Source organism: Pimephales promelas, chromosome 3, assembly GCF_988280905.1.
Source record: "Pimephales promelas chromosome 3, fPimPro1.hap1.1, whole genome shotgun sequence".
Lineage (NCBI taxonomy): Eukaryota > Metazoa > Chordata > Actinopteri > Cypriniformes > Leuciscidae > Pimephales > Pimephales promelas.
In genome coordinates, this window is record NC_142771.1 from 25,593,388 (window position 1) to 25,613,717 (window position 20,330).

Genomic DNA, 20,330 nt, shown 5'->3' on the forward strand with positions numbered 1-20,330 from the left:
GGCAAAGTTATTTAATATTAATTAACTATCGTCCCTTTAAGTGTGAGTCATTGAATCACACAAGCAATTCGCTCAGAAACATAAGTATAGAAAAACACTGTATTCACCAGAAAAAAAAAAAGAAAAAAAAAAACTACTGATACTGCTTTATGATAATCAGTGGGACTGGAGTTTTATTCGTGAGCATATCAAAAGGAAGAAGGTTTAACATCACTCATGTGTGCATGGAAACACACACAAAAAGCAGTAATTCAAGTCAACAGACATGCCAGGGTGACATAACTCACTCAGAACACATTAGGTATGCATGTTGCACAAGTAGCATGAAGCATTATGTTTGGTTGTCAGGCAGAGATAAACAATTTGTGTGTGTGTGAGAGAAGGGGAATAAAGCCCCCCTGCTTTGGCAAATGGAAATCAACATTTACCCTGAAATACAAATGCTGTTGAGATTTGTGGGAAATGCTGAAGTAAAGAAAACCGACACGAGTTGACCTGATTCCTTATCCTCTGACCCAATCACATGCGAGAGGGAATCCCATTGGGCAATGCATCATTACTAATCCACTAATGCTGAATCATGAAATGGATCAGATTTAGAGATCGCACAAAGAGCAGCTTATTGAGGGGCGGGCTACTGACAGAGAAACTGTGCAAAATCAGTAAAACACTTATGGTTTGTGCTAATCAGTTTGTGCTAAAATTGTTGGTTAACAGTTGGAGTGCACAGTAAAGCCACATGGAAAGTGAATCGTAACAAATCACATTGTTCACGCCGTACTGTGTGAATAAAAAATCTTCAATAGGATTCTAACAACTCTGACTCTTTCCATTAGCAAGATTATTTCATAAAAATTTAAAGGGAACATTAGAGTTCGGAAGGAAATAAAAGTCTTAATTCATTATAGGCCATGTCTTGTAAGACATTTGGCTCAATAGGAGGCCTAAATGTTACATTCTGCAGTAAAATAGTAAGTAAAGTGAAAGCTTCTGGCTTTCCTCTATATTTGAAAATGCATGTCTTTGATTTTCTAGTTACCGAGATTTGCATGGCACAAAGCATCAATGAATTTTAGTCAATTTGTTCAGCAATATGAATTGCAATAGAGAGTATGTTCATCCAACCATATCAGCTCTGTCCTGTTATAAATTTTGATATGAATTATGTATCATATCAAAGATGTGGAAACCAGATTCCATGGTTAGTGAAATCTGTGCCATCCCACAACAGTAAACCATGTAACCGTAATTTAACACAACCCTCTCCCCCCATTCTGGCAGTATATGTATACTTGAATGATATTTAATGATAAACTCTATACAATTTAAGTATGGCAATTTAAATTCTATTTATTCACACATATAGTATGTCAACATATTTAAAGCACCTAATCTGCACAATTCAGGTGTGAAGTGAATGAATTCTGCAAAGTGAACATCTACATATATGCCCTGCCTATTGTGAGCAGTGAAAGCTGCACTAGGAACCCTGTGAATGGGAATGCAGCATATATCTGCGTGATGGGAGAATGTCTGCAGCATGTGATGTTTTCATGATTGGGCACAGAAGCAACTGAGCTGTCCATGGTTCTGAAAATAGAAGTCAGTCATGACTCATGACTCATAGACAGAGAAATAGTGACAGAGAATTAATAGGAATTAATAGATGAGATCAGTTTTCCTCATTGTGCCCTCACCCACAATGTAAAAGTAGATTTGTATCATCAATTTGAACTATTTACAGCCATTTACAAGTTCTAGCTCCATGTGTGTGTGGATTGCATCAATTTAAAAACAACAAAGGATGAAATATTAATACAATTTAAAATAAAATAATAATTTTTGTGGAAACTGTGAACATTGAAAACGTCTTCACTGTCATTTCTCTTTTTACAAATTTAATGCATCCTTTCTGATTAAAATTTAGTGGGGTTTTTTTTTGTTGTTGTTGTTGTTTTTAGAATCGTTCTGACCCCAAACTTTTGAACGCTATAATAAACAAACAAGTATAGAATTTTTGTAATTTTGTTAACAGAAGAGTCCTTTTAAGTCTCAGCGGACACATTTAGCCCTGGTCTAGCGGCTGTGTCTCTGTTTATGTGCCTCAGTAGCTGTATAATACTACTGTGGGTTCACAGGGAGAAAAGTTAGAAATGAAAGTCCCATTGGTGACTGCTGACCTTGCAAACATGTTGTGCTTGAGTGGACATGTCAGTCTGATGAAGGCCTGAGTACAGACCCGTAAAGTGACCTCCTCTGTATACACACATTCACACACTCAGTGTTGTGTGCTGCAGCGTCTGCCCCCTAAACACCATCACTCATCAAGTAACACTTCAAAATGAACACTTTTACAGATATATAAGGGTACTTTATAAGGGTATATATATATATATATATATATATATATATATATATTAAGCATCACATTGGGTAAATGGACATTTACTTACTGTAATTGTTCAGGAAAATATTGGCGCTATTTAACATCCATAAGAAGGGGGTTTTTATAGATCATTAGGTAGTTTACCTAATACTGTATTCAGTTTATTAAAATTACTGTACACAGTCAACTTCTTAATTTAAAAAAAACTATATTTTCTGAGCAACAGCAGGCATAACAAATCTAACACTTATTCACTCTTTAGTGAAGGCAAATAAATGAGTGCCTGTAAGTGTGCTGTCCTTCATGTGGTCACATGTCCGAAACATGATTGCATGTACATGAAATTATGTGTTTAAATAAAAGCACACCCTTTTATCCTTAGCAACTTGGATTGCATTCAAAACATAAACATTTTCAGTTCATTCATTCCAAGGAAACAAACCCTTGGCCATGGCGTTGCTTGCACCATGTTCCTCTGTCACCACTGAAGTGTATTGATTTAGAAAAGATTATTATGAAAAGTCAGTTTGATAGTCTAAGCCAGACTTGTAACACATATTCTGATCTTTTTTTGCAGCACATGTGTCAATTGTCTTTCCCTGGCTTCAGCTCTGAACAGGACAAGAGAGTCTGGATCTTGTTTGTCTCAACTTTTCAAACCCTAACAGAATAATTCTGCGGAAAAAGTACACACAAAGCCGAAAACCCTTCATGTAGAGTTGTTGCACTGACGAAAGACTGAAAAGAAGCAACAATTCCAGTGGGAGTTGTGGAATCCTCACAGTTTCACGGATTATGTGCTTTAGAAGGTTATCAAGTTTGAAGTTGCTCTCTGGAGGACTATTCTAAAAATGAGACCTTTCCTAGGTGTGTCTTCTTTTATCGTTCACACTATTAAAAATAAAGGATATGAATCTCATTACCATCGTCAACTACAATCAAATTCAATCAAAACAAGCATTAAAACCATTTGCATTCTCATTTAACACACTAAAGACGTTACTCCAGCACGCATTTACATGCAAAAACAGTATGTATGGGGAGGAATCACATCAAACCAGAAAGCACAAAACAAGCTCAACGATTCCCCAACCAAAAAAAGGCAGTGAATTGGGTGGCGAATTAATTCTCACTTCACGATACTCGGTTTATTAAAGGGTCTAATACCAATTCAGAGACATCCTATGCACAAATCCAGCACTGGGCTGGGAAATTCATTATGGTAATTAAAACAGTATACTGTGCTGAGCAGGAAGCTGCATATTCTGATTTTTTTTTTTTTTTGTCTGTTTCTTGCTTATACCTTATTAAAGCATTACTACATTTTAAAGACAGAAATGACCTGCATGAGCCGTATGTAAGGGCTTAGCGAAACAGAATTCACACTAGGGGGCTACAATTTAAAAAATTGTCTGTCACTAACTCTAGTCACAAATAATTATATTAATTGAGTAAGTGACAGACAACTTTTTAGATTGTAACCCCCTAATGTGTGAATTCTGTCGCTAGGGAAAAATAAATACACCAAAATCTATTTGAAATACATTAATATAATGCAAAGTATACTAAATATATTTACATATTTGTGTACTTAATAAAAAAAAACCTGGTATACTAAATTGACTTAAAGGGTTAGTTCACCCAAAAATGAAAATTCTGTCAGTATTTACTCACCCTCATGTTGTTCCAAACCTCTATGTGTTTATTTGTTCTGCTGAACACAAAGGAAGATATTTGGAAGAATGTTTTAATCAAACAGATCTCAATCCCAATTGACTTCCTTAGTAAAAATAAAAAAAAATACATACTATGGTAGTCAATGGGGTGTCACGGGTGTAGCGCAGGCAGAAGGAACTGGAGGACTCCAGAGTCACAATGAAGATATATTTAATTCAGAAATACAGGCAGGAAGACGGGGTACACCGGGTAACATTCAACATTGGCCGACAAAGACAGAATGAAACAGAGGGAACTAAGTACACAGAGGAATCAGGGCTAATGAGGTGCAAACAGGTGAAACAGATGAAACAGGACACTGAACGGGAGGCTGATGAGGGAGTGAGTTCAGGTGTGCAGACGAGAGGATCATGGGAAGTGTAGTGCAGGAGACGCAGACAGGATGGTGCAGACGCAGACTGTGACATGGGGATTGAGATCTGTTTGATTAAAACATTCTTCCAAATAATTCCTTTGTGTCCAGCAGAACAAATAAACACAACTTGAGGGTGAGTAAATACTGACAGAATTTCCATTTTTGGGTGAACCATCCCTTTAAAGTCTGCTAAATTAAAACTAATTTTGCACTTAAAGGTGCAATGGGTGGTACTCTACAGATTTTTTTTGTTTGTTTTGTTTTGCTGATTGAAAGTCTTCTCATATCCTGATCACTAGGTTAAGCGGTCTAAATGTATTCTTATAAATACATATAATCTGTGGAAGGCACAGCACCATAACATTTTCTTTCGGTCTGAATGAAACGGCATGTGTTCCCACTCCCAGTGTGTTTTTTTCATACAACTGTTCACGCAGACATCATACGTTATGTGCGCGTTCACGTACTCTGTGCAGACAGAGCAACAATGGCAGGCAAACAACATAACTTTCCTTCTGAACTGAGTGGTTCAACAAGTGGCAAAATTTCAAGTTCGACAGTACAGTACTGATTATTAGTACATATATGCATACAGTATAATTCAGTGAAATTTGACTGTGTTCTCGCTATGTCCTGAAATCGTACATGAATAAAGCGGAAACACAGTACATTATTTTCCTATAAAGAAATTTGTATTGTGCAATAAAGAAGTGCTCCAAATAAAGTTTAATTATAATATTTATATCAGAAAGTCTCAAGCGATGTCAATAAATATATTAATGGCTTAGTTCTAAGTAAAATAAATGTATTTTAAATACATTTTGCTATAGCTTTTTTTCAGTAGGGTTTTTTTACTAATTTGTTCTTATAGAGATAATCAAAAGAAAGTCATAAAAGTTAGGATTAACATCAGAATTTTCATTTTTGGAGGAACTATCCCTTAAGGCAGAACTTAGCTAGTAGGTCATAAGCTCTCCATAAAGTAATATATAGTAGCAGAATATGACATGTTGTACTCTATACTGAATTGTAAATTATTCACAAGACTCAGGTTATTGTTAAATTTTGCATTTTGTTTAAAGAAGTTTTAAGCAGGCTCAGATAACCCCACTGCTTCAGAAACCCACTCTACAGATCGGTATCCCTTCTTCCATTCATCGTGAAAACACTTGAATGAGTTGTTTTCAACCAGATCTCTTCCTTTCTTACACAGAACAACCTCCTGGACAACAACCAGTCTGGTTTCAAAAGCGGACACTAGACTGCCCTGCTCCCTGCAATTGACGCTCTGAGACTGGCAAGAGCAGCTTCCAAATCCTCAGCACTCATCCTGTTGGTTGCTTTTGACACAGTTAACCACCAGATCCTTCTGTCACTCCTAAAGATGAACCACACTCCAATGGTTCAAGTCTTACCTCTCAGGTAAGTCCTTTAGGGTGTGTCTAAGACCTAACTTCTAGCTACTGGGGTGCCTCAGGGCTCAGTGCTTGGACCTCTCCTCTTCTCCATCTACATGACATCACTAGGATCTGTGATTGAGAAACATGGTTTTTCATGTCACTGCTTCGCTGATGACACACAACTCTACCTCTCATTCCAGCCTGATGATCCCACGGTAGCTGCTCGCATCTCAGCCTGCCTGACTGACAATTCTGTCTGGATAAAGGACCACCACCTCCAACTACACCTTGCAAAGACAGAGCTGCTTATGGTCCTGTCCAACTCAACACTTCATCACAACTTCTCCATTCAGCTAGGCTCGTCATCCATAACTCCATCAAGGTCAGCCAGGAATCTTGGGTTTGTAATTGATGATCAATTGAACTTCACAGACCACATTGCTAGAACTGCCCGGTCCTGCTGATTAGCCTTGCACAACATCAGGAAGATCAGACCCTTCCTATCAGAGCATGCTACACATCTCCTTGTCCAAGCACTTGGACTATGTAATGCTCTCCTGGCTGGTCTTCCAGTTTGCTCTGTCAAACCTCTACAACTGATCCAGAATGCTGCAGCCAGAGTGGTCTTTAATGAGCCAAAGAGAGCACACGTCACTCCTCCCCTCGCAAAATAGCACTGGTTGCCATTTGCCGCTTCACTGACGTTTGCCTACAGAACAGCCCCTGGCTCTGGTCCCTTTTACATTCATTCCTTCAGACTTATGTGCCATCCAGAAACTTGCGCTCTGCGAGTGAATGTCGTCTTGTGGTACCATCTCAAAAAGGCACAAAATCTCTTTCTCAGACCTTTACCATGACAGTTCCCTGCTGGTGGAATGATCTACCTAACTCTACCAGAGTCAGTAGCCACTTTCAAGAAACTGCTGAAGATGCATCTTTTTCGGCAGCACTTGATCCAGTAATAACACTTTCTCTTCTATATATATATTATTAAAAAAATATATAATAAATAATTTGCATGGACTGCATTAGAATAAACTGAGAGGGGTCATAGCACTTAAATATTGTTGTTCTACTGTTAGTTTGACTGCTACAGTTGTTCTCATTTGTAAGCTGCTTTGGATGAAAGTGTCAGCTAAATATTGTGAATGTAAAGAAATGCTCAAACAACAACAGAATGGCCAGCACATATTCGCCTCCATCAGAATGCAAGGCTCAGGGAAACCCCAAACACGGGTCTTGAAGTAACACACACCCAGACAATACCAGCTGTACTCATTAGTTTGTCTTTTGTCTCACATAACTGTCAACATTAATACATTAAATTTCCAGTAAAATATGATACATAAATAATCATGAAATCTGTCATAGTTATATAATTCATATAAATAATTTACTTTTGTGATTAAACTATCAATGTTAATTTTTCAGAAACTAACAAAGATAGATAGCTCAATAAAAAATACTAAAATACCAAATTGACTGCAATTTTATCAAACCCTGCAATCAGGTGACACACGTAGGAAAGTGTGTAGTTTAGTGTAGCCACTTAGAAGTAATTTATTAATTTAATGTAATCCCTTCAAAAGGTAAACGAGTGTAAATGTCGTTGTACATGTCTAAAGGATTTAAGTCTGTCAAACATGATCTCTTTCATGTAATCCAATCACCTTGCTATTTTGTTTCAGCCATCACTCCTGGTAGGATTCTGTATTTAAATTATATGTAGTGTTGCGATTTAATCGGGTTTAATAGTGCAACGCTCAGATATTTATGACTGCACAAGTTGTAGCTTAGCGCTCATTTAATTTCCAAACAGACAAAGTTACAACTTATGCAAAGCTGGTGAAATCGGCCGCTGGAGTTTTCTGCTGAAACCTGTTCGTTCAGAATCAGTCCTGCTCTAACCTCGAACACCATCAAATGAAAATAAGAGTACAAAATATCAGATTAACCAGCAAAACACACAGATCTTGGCATTCACAACACTAAGAGAGAGAGAGAGAAGGTGGGAGTTGAGATGTGGGCAGAAAGTCAGAAGAATGTTATTGCCAAAACACTGAATTGGGACAGGCAGAAAAAACACTAGTATCTGTGATACAGAGCTCCTCTCTGAACAGTGGTTCTTCTATCTAAAGCAGGAAAGAGAGGGGGGGGAAAGGATCGCTAAGACATTCTTGGTTACTTATTGCTACAAATCCTCCTATTTCTCAGCTATCTCTTTCTCTGTCTCCCAGGTTTGTATGCTTCACACTCACTAGTGTGATAGGGGGTTACGGATCTGGAGTGCTGCAGATGGCAGATGGTAACCCACACACACACACACACACACACACACACACACACACACACACACACACACAGGAGTCTCTAACCACGTATGCCCTCTCTTGCTCATATATGAACATATGTGAACAGTGCACTAACCCCTTCTGTGTGCCTGTCTCACAAATATGGACGTGATCAAGGTCTCTACACACACTGAGTCAATCAGCTGAACAGCTCTACCTATCCAGGCACTGATATGCAGATCTATCATATTACAAAACCAGAGCAGGATATACAGAAATACAACATTTATGATGAACTACATGCAATGCAAATATCAAATGCTTGTGATTAAAGATCAGATCAATTAATTGGGATATTGGTTTCCACAGAAATCTCTCCTTTATTGCAAATGGACTGCATCTCTAAAGCTAAAAAGGTAAATAATTATCTCTTTCAGAAGTATACAAGTAGAAATGATCAGCAAGTCAGCTAGTTTCAGGTCAAATCACTAATATCTCTTCAAAAACAATAAACAAAGCAAAAAAATGCAAGTTCCAAGCTCCATCACAAAATATTTTAACCAAATGCTTGAATAGGGGCAAACTGCACAGTGACCTTAAATTGAATGTGCATTTGGCACATTAGCATATTTGACACATTGGAATATCTATGGTAATTCCCATAATCTCTTTCTCTCCCTCTCTGTCCCTGGTTTTCTTATCAGGGCTGTGTGGTAATGTTGCTGCCTGTGTAGAACAACTGTTCTTCGGACATTATCTCCACATTGATCGTCAGTTTGAGGCTGAGAGAGTGATGGACCAATTTTTTTCTTTTCTCTCTCTCTTTTCTTTCTTGAGATGCAATACTCTGTAAAATAAAATGATGATCTTAGACAAACATGTGTACTGTTCTTCTACGTAAGGGATAATGTACAAGTCAAACTGTCACTATCACAAAATTACCCCCTTTGGGTGATACAAGGTCACTATAAAGATTACTAATTGCGTCAACAGCGGACGATATTGTTCTATTCTAAAAAAGTGCTGGTCTGCCGCTTTAAATCTCTGCTATTCCAAGAACAATTTTGATAAAGATAAAAAATTGTTCTAATTGTAAAAGAATAGCAGAGTTGCCACCACACCTGATTCTATCATTGGAATCACTTTCAGAACTATTTTTTTTTATTTTCATCTGATAAATGATAAAACTCTTGACAGCCAATCAAAATCCTCGGATGCCATGGACAACCAATCACAATTAAACAATCTGAATCAAGTATTCCAGAGCGCTGTGTAATAAGTCAAACCTTTGCTAAATTGTCCACTTTTAAGTGTCGTTCTGAGAGAAATGCCAAAGTACAAAGATGGACATTGTAAACATCACTCTTTTAAATGTCAGATGTGCTAATGTACGAGTGAAGGAATAAGACAGAGAAAGAGGATGAGAGGCCTGGTCTCAGGATATGAGTTTACTTAAATACAGAGAGAATGTTAATCATTTTTTCACCACACTCTCACTGTGGTTTGAACAGGCTTGAGGGTGGACTCTTTTTTGAACTGGTCTTGTAAACAACAATCTAACAACCACTCGCAAAACACCCTAGTAACCACATAGCAACAAACAAACAAACAATTGCATAGCAAAAACCTGGCAGCCACCCATCACACTTACACAGGTTAGTACCACTCTTGGAAATGTAAAAAATGAATGCTATCACTTCCACATGACAACTTTAGGCAACATTTCATATGTAGTAGGCCTATACTGTTTAATGTATTATTTTGAATATATGAACTTACACAGACAGAACAAACATGTAGACTGTCAGCATACAATGTCTAACAGATCCACGTTGTAATAGCAGTGCTTAAGGTAATTTAGGGCCCCCCTCCCATGTTACTGGGAGTGTAATTAGCCCCCTGAGCCAGCCAATAGGAAGTGACAGTAGGTAAACAGGCAAGCCTCATTAACCCATCATCATGAGACTCGTAATGAGGATACACACACCACAATTACAATCAGCACATCATCACACACACACTGGCATGAAGTAGTATATCATCTGGAGAGACGAGTTTGCTGTTTGCTGGGCAAACGTGTGAAGATGTTTAGGCAGGCAACACATTCACTAGAAAAAAAAAATATCTGCTTTCACACACTCAAGTGCAAATTCATACAAATGAATGCATACTATGAGTGAATCTGTGTGGGTCAATCTAGATTGACACATACAATACATGTGAGACAGCTGACTGTGTTTCAGGGTATCAGAGTAGTGTGCCAAAAAAGCATTTATGCATTTCTGTGTCTCCTAACATCTGACTACATTTACTGCATTAGGGGAGAGTTGTCACATGATTTGAGTTGTAACACAGCAGGTACGCCCATTACAAATGAACTACAGGAATAAAGTGATGCATGAGGCACATCCTCCTGAGGTGAAAGTAGAAGTTGTATTGCATTTAATATATCAAGGACTTTGATTTGGGATCATGTTAAATGACAAAACTGGTATCATTCAAATGAACATTCTTATTGTAAAAGTACAAATGACATCCACATAAGCATTTTATGTTAAAAGCAGAAGCATCATGACAAAATTAAGCCCCAACCACGCTGATGTTGTCCATTATGTTTTAAGGTTTTTTTATTTATTTATTTATCTATCATTATTTGTATCTGGTCAGTAAGTTTTCTTTTAATATATTATTTTATTCAGCAAAGATGCATTAAATTGATCAAAAGTGACAGTAAAAACAAACAATTACATTGTTACAAAACAATATAACATTTAACATTAATCATTTAGCTGACGCCAAAGAGACTTACAATTGCTATAAATATAGGCTATGTCTTTGTTGCAGACAATTAAAGAGTCTAAAATATTTAAAGATGTAAGAATATGTGTAGTACTGTCTGAGCTAAAATGTTGACACAATGTTTATAGACATAAGCTTGGTCACGCTTTGAGTTTAATCGGTAACCCTTTACAATAAGGTTCAAGTTAACTACATCAGTTAACATTAACTACAAAACTACTTCAGCATTTGTTAATCTTTGTTAATGTTAATTTCAACATTTACTAATACTTTATTAAAATCTTGTTAACATTAGTTAATGCACTGTGAACTGACATGAACAAACAATGAACAGCTGGATTTGTATTATTAACTAATGTTAACAAAGTTTAACAAAAACAGTAACAAATGTATTGCTCATGGTTAGTTCATGTTAGTTAATACATTAACTAATGTTTAATTAAAGAACCTTATTGTAAAGTGTTACCATTTTTTTTTAAAAGTCTATACAATCTATTAAAAAAGACACATATGTTACATAAATCAAATTACTTATTCATTATCCAAAGCCTCATTACTACAGCATTGGCTTAAATGCAAGACAGACTGACTATGAACAGCCCATTCTCACCCCCAAGGCGTCACTTAACTGACGCCTTGGGAAGCATTTGGACATGCTTTAATATCTGACGCTTTAGGCGCCCTTTAGCGTCAGTAAGATGACGCCCTAGGATCGCGTGTACCCTACCCCACCCCACACCTAAACCTAACCGCGTCCTCTAACAGACGCTTTCCTTTAGCGTCAGTTAGATGACGCCGTAGGATCGCGTCATGTAAGTGACGCTAAAGGGCGCCTAAAACGTCAAATATTGAAGCATGGTCAAAGGTGACGCCTTGGGGTGAGAATGCGTTGCTATGAAACAGGTTCCTCATTTGCCAAAGGGCAAACACACTTCATTCTTTTCAAGGAGTTACAATATATATATATATATACTGTATATATGAAGAGTCCAGATGCAAAAGCCTCTAAATGCCATTTGAAATTTTCTTCTTTAATGATGATTTTTATCAAACTTGTATATTTAAGTTCAGTAATTTCACTTAAATTGCAATTGTTATTTAAGTGAAATTACTGAACTTAAATATATAAGTTTGATAAAAATCATCATTAAAAAAGAAAATTTCAAATGGCATTTATGAGGCTTTTGCATCTGAACTCTTCATATATATATATATATATATATATATATATATATACAGTATATATGTATAACAAATGTTTAAACTCACAGTTGCACTGATATTGTCTTTCATCGATTCTGTTACCATAATAATAAGTGATCACTTCTCAACTTTTATGTTTTATTGATTATGTGGCTTGCTTAGGCAGCATGACATATGATTACTTACAGCCCATTCTCACTCCCAAGGCGTCACCTAACTGACGCCTTGGGAAGCATTTGGACATGCTTCAATATCTGACGCTTTAGGCGCCCTTTAGCGTCAGTTAGATGACGCCCTAGGATCGCGTGTACCCTACCCCCACCCCACACCTAAACCGAGTAGTATGAAGCTGCAGACTCGGAGACCTGCATTTACAGTCCCCCTGCACCCAGAGTCCCGCATTCTCAGACCCCTCGTTTTTTGAGACAGCGCCTCCTATCAAATTGTATCGGATAAACATGTGAAGAACTTAAGCCAAAACATGAGTAGTAGATAAATAAAATCTTCAATTTTATTTAGCGATTCGTAGTAGACTACTCGTTTGATTTTTTTTGTTAATAAAACTAATTTAGCTCATCGATACAACATATGAATAGTCCATTTAATATTTGTAAAGATAGTTTGAAACAAGATTTGAGCCGTTAATGTATGTTTTTTCGCCCTCTTCTCCCCGAAAATATTTAGATGTATGTTTACGTTAGCCTTTAACCTTGGACTTTTTGTAGAAATGTCTTAAATGCTGCAGTTATTTTCACTGCCCATTTTGTGCCCCCATATATTTCAAACCCACAAAGTTGTCCAAAGTTCAAAAACATCTCAAGGGACACTTCAACAGAGCAGTGCAACATAGTAACTAACATTTGCAAACATTTTTTCTTTTTTTTCTTTCTTTCTTTTTGAAACATCATAAGACATGTGCTATCGGTCCTATGGAGTTGCCCCTGACGAATCCAGCAACATATCATTTTATGATTATGCAAAGGGACTTATTAATGAGTTTTTTTTAATGCAATTGAAGACGAAAAGTAAAGTCAAAACACTGTTTTTTCTTCCTTTTTTCTTTACAGCAAGATGATGTTTAGGTGATCATTAAATAAAGTACAGGATTGTTTATTATTGGTGTTTTGTCTATTCTGATTTGTTTTGCTTCGCATTCAAAATATCAAAAAACAGATATTGTAGCCTAATGTTAGCATGGTAATGTTAAATTAGACCATTATAGGTTTAACTGAAAGAAAAATTGGAATTTGAATAAAAAAATATAGGAAAAAAAAGCATTGTAGCAATATAATATAGCCTACTATTTTTCTGAAGATAGTTCAATCTGCTAATTGTATCCCTTCCATCAGTAACAATTAGGTTGTTATTGTTTTTTTGACACATGCATTAAGCAGGGAACACAAATATATATTGGATAATTTATTTGAAGACCGTAATATTGCATCCTATTGTTTTTAATTGCATTTGGATAATGCGCTGTACTCTGTGTGCGGGTGTTATTCGATCTTTTGAACAGCAGGAGGCGCTGTGTTCGAAAAACGAGGGGTCTGAGAATGCGGGACTCTCGTTGGGGGACTGTAGATGCAGGCTCCGAGTCTGCAGCTTCATAATATTGCCTAAACCTAACCGCGTCCTCTTACTGACGCTTTCCTTTAGCGTCAGTTAGATGACGCCGTAGGATCGCGTCATGCAAGTGACGCTAAAGGGCGCCTAAAACGTCAAATATTGAAGCATGGTCAAAGGTGACGCCTTGGGGTGAGAATGCGTTGTTACTTAATAGCACTTCTCTCTTTTCACACTAACAGCATGATTAAAAATGTGTGATTGACGTGATTAAAATTATCTATTGCCCTACAAAACAGGAACATTTCTCACTTCACACAAAACATTATTGTGGTCCAATAGCCACAGTCTTCATTACTAAATCAAAGCGATTATTCATTAATGCGAAGCAGAATATAAGACACCCCTCCCCCTTAACACACATACTTTGTCCCTCAGTCTCCGTCTCTCTTATATCATTATAAGGCTCTAATTAAAAGGCACATTGAAAGCCTGCAGGGATTCGATCTTTAGGGACGTATTTGGAACAAAGGGGCAGTTGAGCTTGGCATCATAATTACTGCCTCTCAATGCAGAGAGGAGAAAGATGCATTAAGTGCATAAGAACAACATCATCTATAGTGCCTATTCCCTTCCTTACGCTGGTTTCACCACACACCAAGCTGCATCAACCACATTTAAACATTTAAACACCAGATTGTGCACCCTCAAACCATGCAGCTTGCGGGGTGATGGTGAAAATGTCCTCTACTTCACAACGCTGGTGGCTTGACCTTTGTGTCCAGCTGTTGGACAGTCTGTGAAAACACAGCGCTCCTGTGGCTGAGGAACTGAGCTAATTACTCTGAGTATCAATGACTGATAGAGTCGAAAACTGTGGCAACCACCTGTGCAAACCAATGGGATAGTAATCCTCCTAAACTCTGCTAGCACCTCCACAAGTCATTTATTGCCATTCATTAGCCATTTTAAAACTTATTTCACTATATTGAGAAGGAATACACTGTGATAAGAATTGACTGATACACTGTAAAAATGATTACACCTGCTGCTCCAGACCGGATTACAATTTGAGCATTGCTTAGTGACCCATATCTTTATTGCATAAATATGGTTAGTATTTAATGCACACACACACGTGCACAAACACACATTACATTTTCATGTTTTATGGGGACTTTCCATAAGCATAATGATTTTATACTGTACAGACTGTATTCTGTCTCCTTATAAACCAAATCACAGAAAACCTTCTGCATTTTTGCATTTCAATTATGATTTATAAGCTGTTTTCCTCATGGTGACCAAAACAAAAATCCCCAAAAGGACAAGGATTTCGGATATTGCCATCTTTGTTTCTTTACCAGGACACACGCATTATAACGACTGTATAAAATGTAAGAGCAAAAATGTTCAATGTTATATAGCCTGTATTTATAATAGAATACTTTTAGAAAATGAAACAATATAAAGAGAAAATATAAAGGTAAAACACGTGTCCAACAGGTTTTTTCGTTGGACTTTATAGGCTACTGAAACTTAGAGACAAATCAAAGGCAGTGTCACACCATTAATTACTTGATGTCGACGCATGCTATTCAATGTTCAAGCTATATTTCTCCTCTTTTATATAGGCTATGTCTCGGTCTCACCCTACAGACACGCACATCATCTGCTGTGAATGCAATTCCAGCACACAGTTCATGGAGACGCAATGCTAACCGACATTCTTTCATACATACTGATGAATAATACATGAGATGAAAGAAATCATGTCAAAGTTATGAAATACTAAAGGAGAACGCCCCTTCCATCGTCTTAATGCTGCTGTGAACCGAAACCGTGTCACGCAGTTCGCCAACAAAACCCCGCCATGGTAGCCTATATTAATACCAAATCCTCTCCGCACATCTGTTAGTGGCGATCTAAGTGCACCTCCTGCAGTCGCTCTCCGTGTTTTTTTTACATGGCTATAGATTAAGACCAGCTTCCAGTGAACTACATCCTATGTGAGGAGACGCAGGATCATACATGGCACCACACAAGTAACACTCACGAGAAAAATCTCCTCAAACCTGCATATTTTCGCTTCAACGACTGCCCTGAAATACACGCTTTGAGGCACATACATTCTGCCAGAAACGCATGAATGCGTTGACGGGTTCTAGGCTAGATCTCATCAGAGCGTGAGTCTCGACGCGTGCAGGTGGCTTCTCTTCAGAGCAATGCGCAGTCTGGGCAACTACGATGCTTCAGTGGTGAGAAGAGGTGGTCCAAATTTTCTGTCCAGGCATGTCTGCCATCGACTATTGCAAATTTGGGTGATATAAATAGAGAAAAGTTTCTTACCTCTGTCAGTGTCTTCTCTGAAAAGATTCCGCTGTTTGTTTAGCTGCCCATCCGCTTTACTACACTGTGGGATCAGGGAGAGATACAGAATGAGGATGGGAGGGGGAGTGAGAGAGTGAAGATCGGGGTAGACCTCTCTACAGTGGGATGATGCCACTCCTGCGTGATCCCAACCGCAATATGCAGCCACGTCCCGACGAAGATGCCATCACTTTTTATTTAAAGCCCCCACCCCCCAACCATCAACCCTCTCACCTAGCCTGTGTGTTATACAATATAGCCTATATCATCTTGTAGGAGCTGCTCTAAATTGTTTTCTGTTAAAATCTTGTCTGTTGATGTGCTTATATATATATATATATAAATTTTGCTTGAGGTAGGCTGCCATTTGAGGTTCCTCAAATTCCATGACTGGTGAAACCTCTGAAGAATCCCTCATGAAAGGTCGTGTCTATGGCACGAATGTCATTTCTCGTGGCATTTATACGCCAAAAACAGTTTTTGCGTGTATTTGGCACGCGATTTTCGCGTACATATACGCACTTTTTTGCGTATAATACGCACGAACTCCCCACCCCCCTCCCCCCTAAACCTAACCCAGGGTTTTTTAATGCGTACCATATAAACGAAAAAAACACTTTTGGCGTATAAATGCCACGAGAAATGACACTCGTGGTATAGATACGCATCTTCATGAGACTGTGTTGGTTCTCACAGGAACTCAATAGTTACTTAAAGGGTTAGTTCATCCAAAAAAAACAAACAAACAAACAAACAAAAAAAAAACATCACATTGATCCAAATCATAAGTCTTCCGTTTAACTAAAATTTTAACATTTAATAAAAATTGTTTTGAATCTGACAGATTTCTGTCTCTCAACTGACAGTCCGTAAACCACTTTGTCGCTTCAAGAAGTTCACAAAGACATCCTCGAGCTGAATTTTCTGGAGAAACTCGATAGCTTCCTACGATGATGAACAGTTTTTAAATATTTTTATTTAAATATAAGCAGCTGAATCATACGTGCTTGACGCATAAGAACAAATCTTATTGGTATTTGCAAGCTCAAACTTGCCGCGTAACATACGAGAATGAACGTCACATATAGCACATATAGCATGTTTTTGTATTCATTTTTTCTGGTGGGATTCTCTCAGAAATTTGTCTGAGATTCTCCGGCTGTGAGGTATTTGCTGAAATCGGTCTGTTTATTATTGCTGCACAGCAAGTTATAGTTAGGGAAATAAGTTAGGGATTGCGAACTCGAAGCCAGTTGTCGACTAGACGCAGAGCTAAAGTATAAAGATATTATTAAGTTTGATTATTAAGTTACGATTCTGTAGATGCTTGGGTGTTGATTGTAGACGCCCCAGATTCATTTATTTATTATGTGTCTTGGCACTTGGGTGTCAATTGGAGAAGCAGGTAATTACGTAGGGAAAAATCTAATACACCACTCTTAATACCAGATGCTAATATGCTTATTTTGAGCATAGCCTTCAAGCATTCTTTACTATGTCCATCACAGCTTCAAAAATGGTTGACAAAATATTCTGGTAGAAAATATTGGCATTATGCCATGAGCAATGTGTAACAGGTCTGCTGAGGGCTGGACTCTTAATAAAAGCGTGAAGGATATGGAGAAGAATGCAGTTGTATGATAGTTCACCCACCCACACTCTCAAAAAAAGAGATATTTGGACAACCTGACTTTTGCTCAGATGTTTACCCCAATTTACAGACTAGACAAATTGACACCAGTTGCTGAAAGTCAGAGCCAGTCTGCAGCTTTGAGTTTACAGATTATACAGAAAATTGTGTAGTGTGTAATGGTCACTGACTCCCATTTTTTTAGCTTCAAAGTTTGATTCCATCCATTCTGAGGATATCAAACTGTTTGACATTTTGAGCCGATTTAAAAAAAAAAAATATTGGTTTTATTTGTCATGACTCTCCTGCCCAGGTTTTCCTCTGTAACTATTTACAAAGTCAGCAAGTGTATAGTGTTTTAAAATATTTTCAGATTTCAAAAATTGTCTAGTGTATTCCTCCAGCCTTTAGTGAGAAAACATTTTAATAATCTCAAGGACCTCTTTTTACTTTAAAGAACCTTTTGTGCAATGCAGGATGAAAAGGTTTCATGGATGGATGTTAGATGTTTTTCAGTGAACCAAAAATGAACAACCTTTATTTATTTATTTATTTATTTTACAAGATCTCTTCTTATTCCCAACTTGTATGAGTTACGTCCTTCTGTGAAACACAAACTCTAAAGAATGAATAAGATGCTTATGTCCAAACAATAAAATAAATAATAATAATAAAAAAAAAAAATGTACAGGCTGATATGACCAGCTGCCATATCACCCTGTAGCCCAAGACTGGTTGCCCACTGAAGCTAAGCAGGGCTGGGCCTAGTTAGTACCTGGATAGGAGACCTCCTGAGAAAACCAGGTTGCTGCTGGAAGAGGTGTTAGTGAAGCCAGCAGGGGGTGCTCACCCTGTTGTCTGTGTGGGTCCTAATGCCCGAGTAAAGTAACCGTGACACTATACTGTCAAAAGAGCACTGTCCTTCGAATGATACGTTAAACTGAGGTCCTAACTCTGTGGTTACAAAAAAATAGTAGGGGTGTAACCCCGGCACCCTGGCCAAATTTGCCCATATGCCAATTGGCTTCATCATTCTCTCTCTGGTAGCTGGTGTGTGGAGGGCGTCCTAGTGCACTATGGCTGCCATTTGCATCATCCAGGTGGATGCTGCACATTGGTGGTGGTTGAGGAGATTCCCCCTTCTATGCTTCTAAAGCGCTTTGAGTGCAAAGAAAAGTGCTACATAAATGTAATGAATTGTTGTTATTATTATTAAATAGACAAACAAACAAAACAAACAAACAAAAAAATCTTACAGGTTTTGACCGACATGAGGGTGAGGAAATTATTTTGGGGTGAACTATGCCTTTAAAACTTGTGCCTTGAGTCAGTGTAAGAAATGCTAAATAAGCAATTTTCAGAGTGGCTAGCAATAGCGAACTAACTTTGAAAGAATGAGATCCATCCAACCCTCTCTTCAGAGTGTCTTCAAAGCAGCTGGGAGCAATCATAAGTGCCACGAGAAATGGCGTTAAACTACCTCATGTCTCAAAGCACATACAGTATGTTACAATAATAATTAACATAAACGACTTAAAGAGAACTAACCTGTACCTGCTGCAGATTCATTTCAGCGTTGACAGTGTTGCCTTTGAAATGCTAAACATTTACTGAATGCAATGATTAGACAAATATTTTATGGTCCTACACCTTCCACTGACTATATATATATATATATATATATATATATATATATATATATATATATATATATATAAATGCATTAGACCACTTAACTTAGTGATTGCTATCAGGATGTGAAGAGGCTTTTAACCAGCATAACTAATAATAAATACTGGAACAAATCACCCACCCTGCCTTTGCATGTTGGTGCCCAAATGTACAACATCATGGGATGAATAGAAAAATATAGAGAGAGTTGGATGCACTATAAAGTGATCCTTGAGAGAGCTGACTTGTAAAAACCATCCAAGATGAGAACATTTCAAGCTTCTAAGTACAAAATAACACATCTGATCACACCGTTGGCAGAGCTATGACTGTTCTGTATAAGACACATTTTTCCCATCCAACTTGCTAAATCAAATGAAGAAATGTGAACGTGTTTACTAAATAGCAACCCCCAGCCTCCCCAACTCACGACTCAAGTGCTGCAGCTGTGTTCCCATGGCAACGTGCCGCAGAAGTGAGAAGCAATGAGCCAAGGTATCAAAAAGATACAGTGTGTGACACTGCTTAAAAAAGGCAGATCTTTCTTCTTATCTCACACTCCCTTCCATCTCTCCTATCACTCTCTAGTCTCTCACGTCCATCTGTCGGAGCAACGGAGGCTCAGACACATTTTTTTTTTTTTTCATAACAGTCAGACTATGTGTAAAACGGGCCCACAAAGTAGCTACTTAAAAAACGCCTGATACTGACGTTATGTATGGAGGTTATATTTGTGTTGAGCGAGAAGTGACAAGAGACTCTCTTGGAGAAAGAACATCATGTTTCTGCCTCTCACAGAGGAACTTTGAAATTCACTTTGAAAATAGAGACCATGGGTAGAGGAGAAAAGATGAATAAATGATGGCATGAATAAATGAACCCATGCTGAGATAGCAAAGGCTGTTGATAGACTTCTGCTGTGGTG

General features: G+C 37.8%; 1 protein-coding gene across 2 annotated transcripts in view; it reads right to left on the reverse strand.

The window, feature by feature from the left end:
- The window catches only part of elfn2b (extracellular leucine rich repeat and fibronectin type III domain containing 2b), an 89,765-nt gene that overhangs the window by 67,002 nt on the left and 2,433 nt on the right, over positions 1-20,330 (reverse strand). Inside the window, exon 2 of one of the 2 annotated variants that reach the window (XM_039687013.2) lies at positions 16,084-16,147. The exons of the other annotated variant lie outside the window; for it this stretch is intronic. The gene's annotated coding sequence lies outside the window, so the exon portion shown is untranslated. The remainder of the gene's footprint in view (positions 1-16,083; positions 16,148-20,330) is intronic. 2 annotated transcript variants of the gene reach the window in all.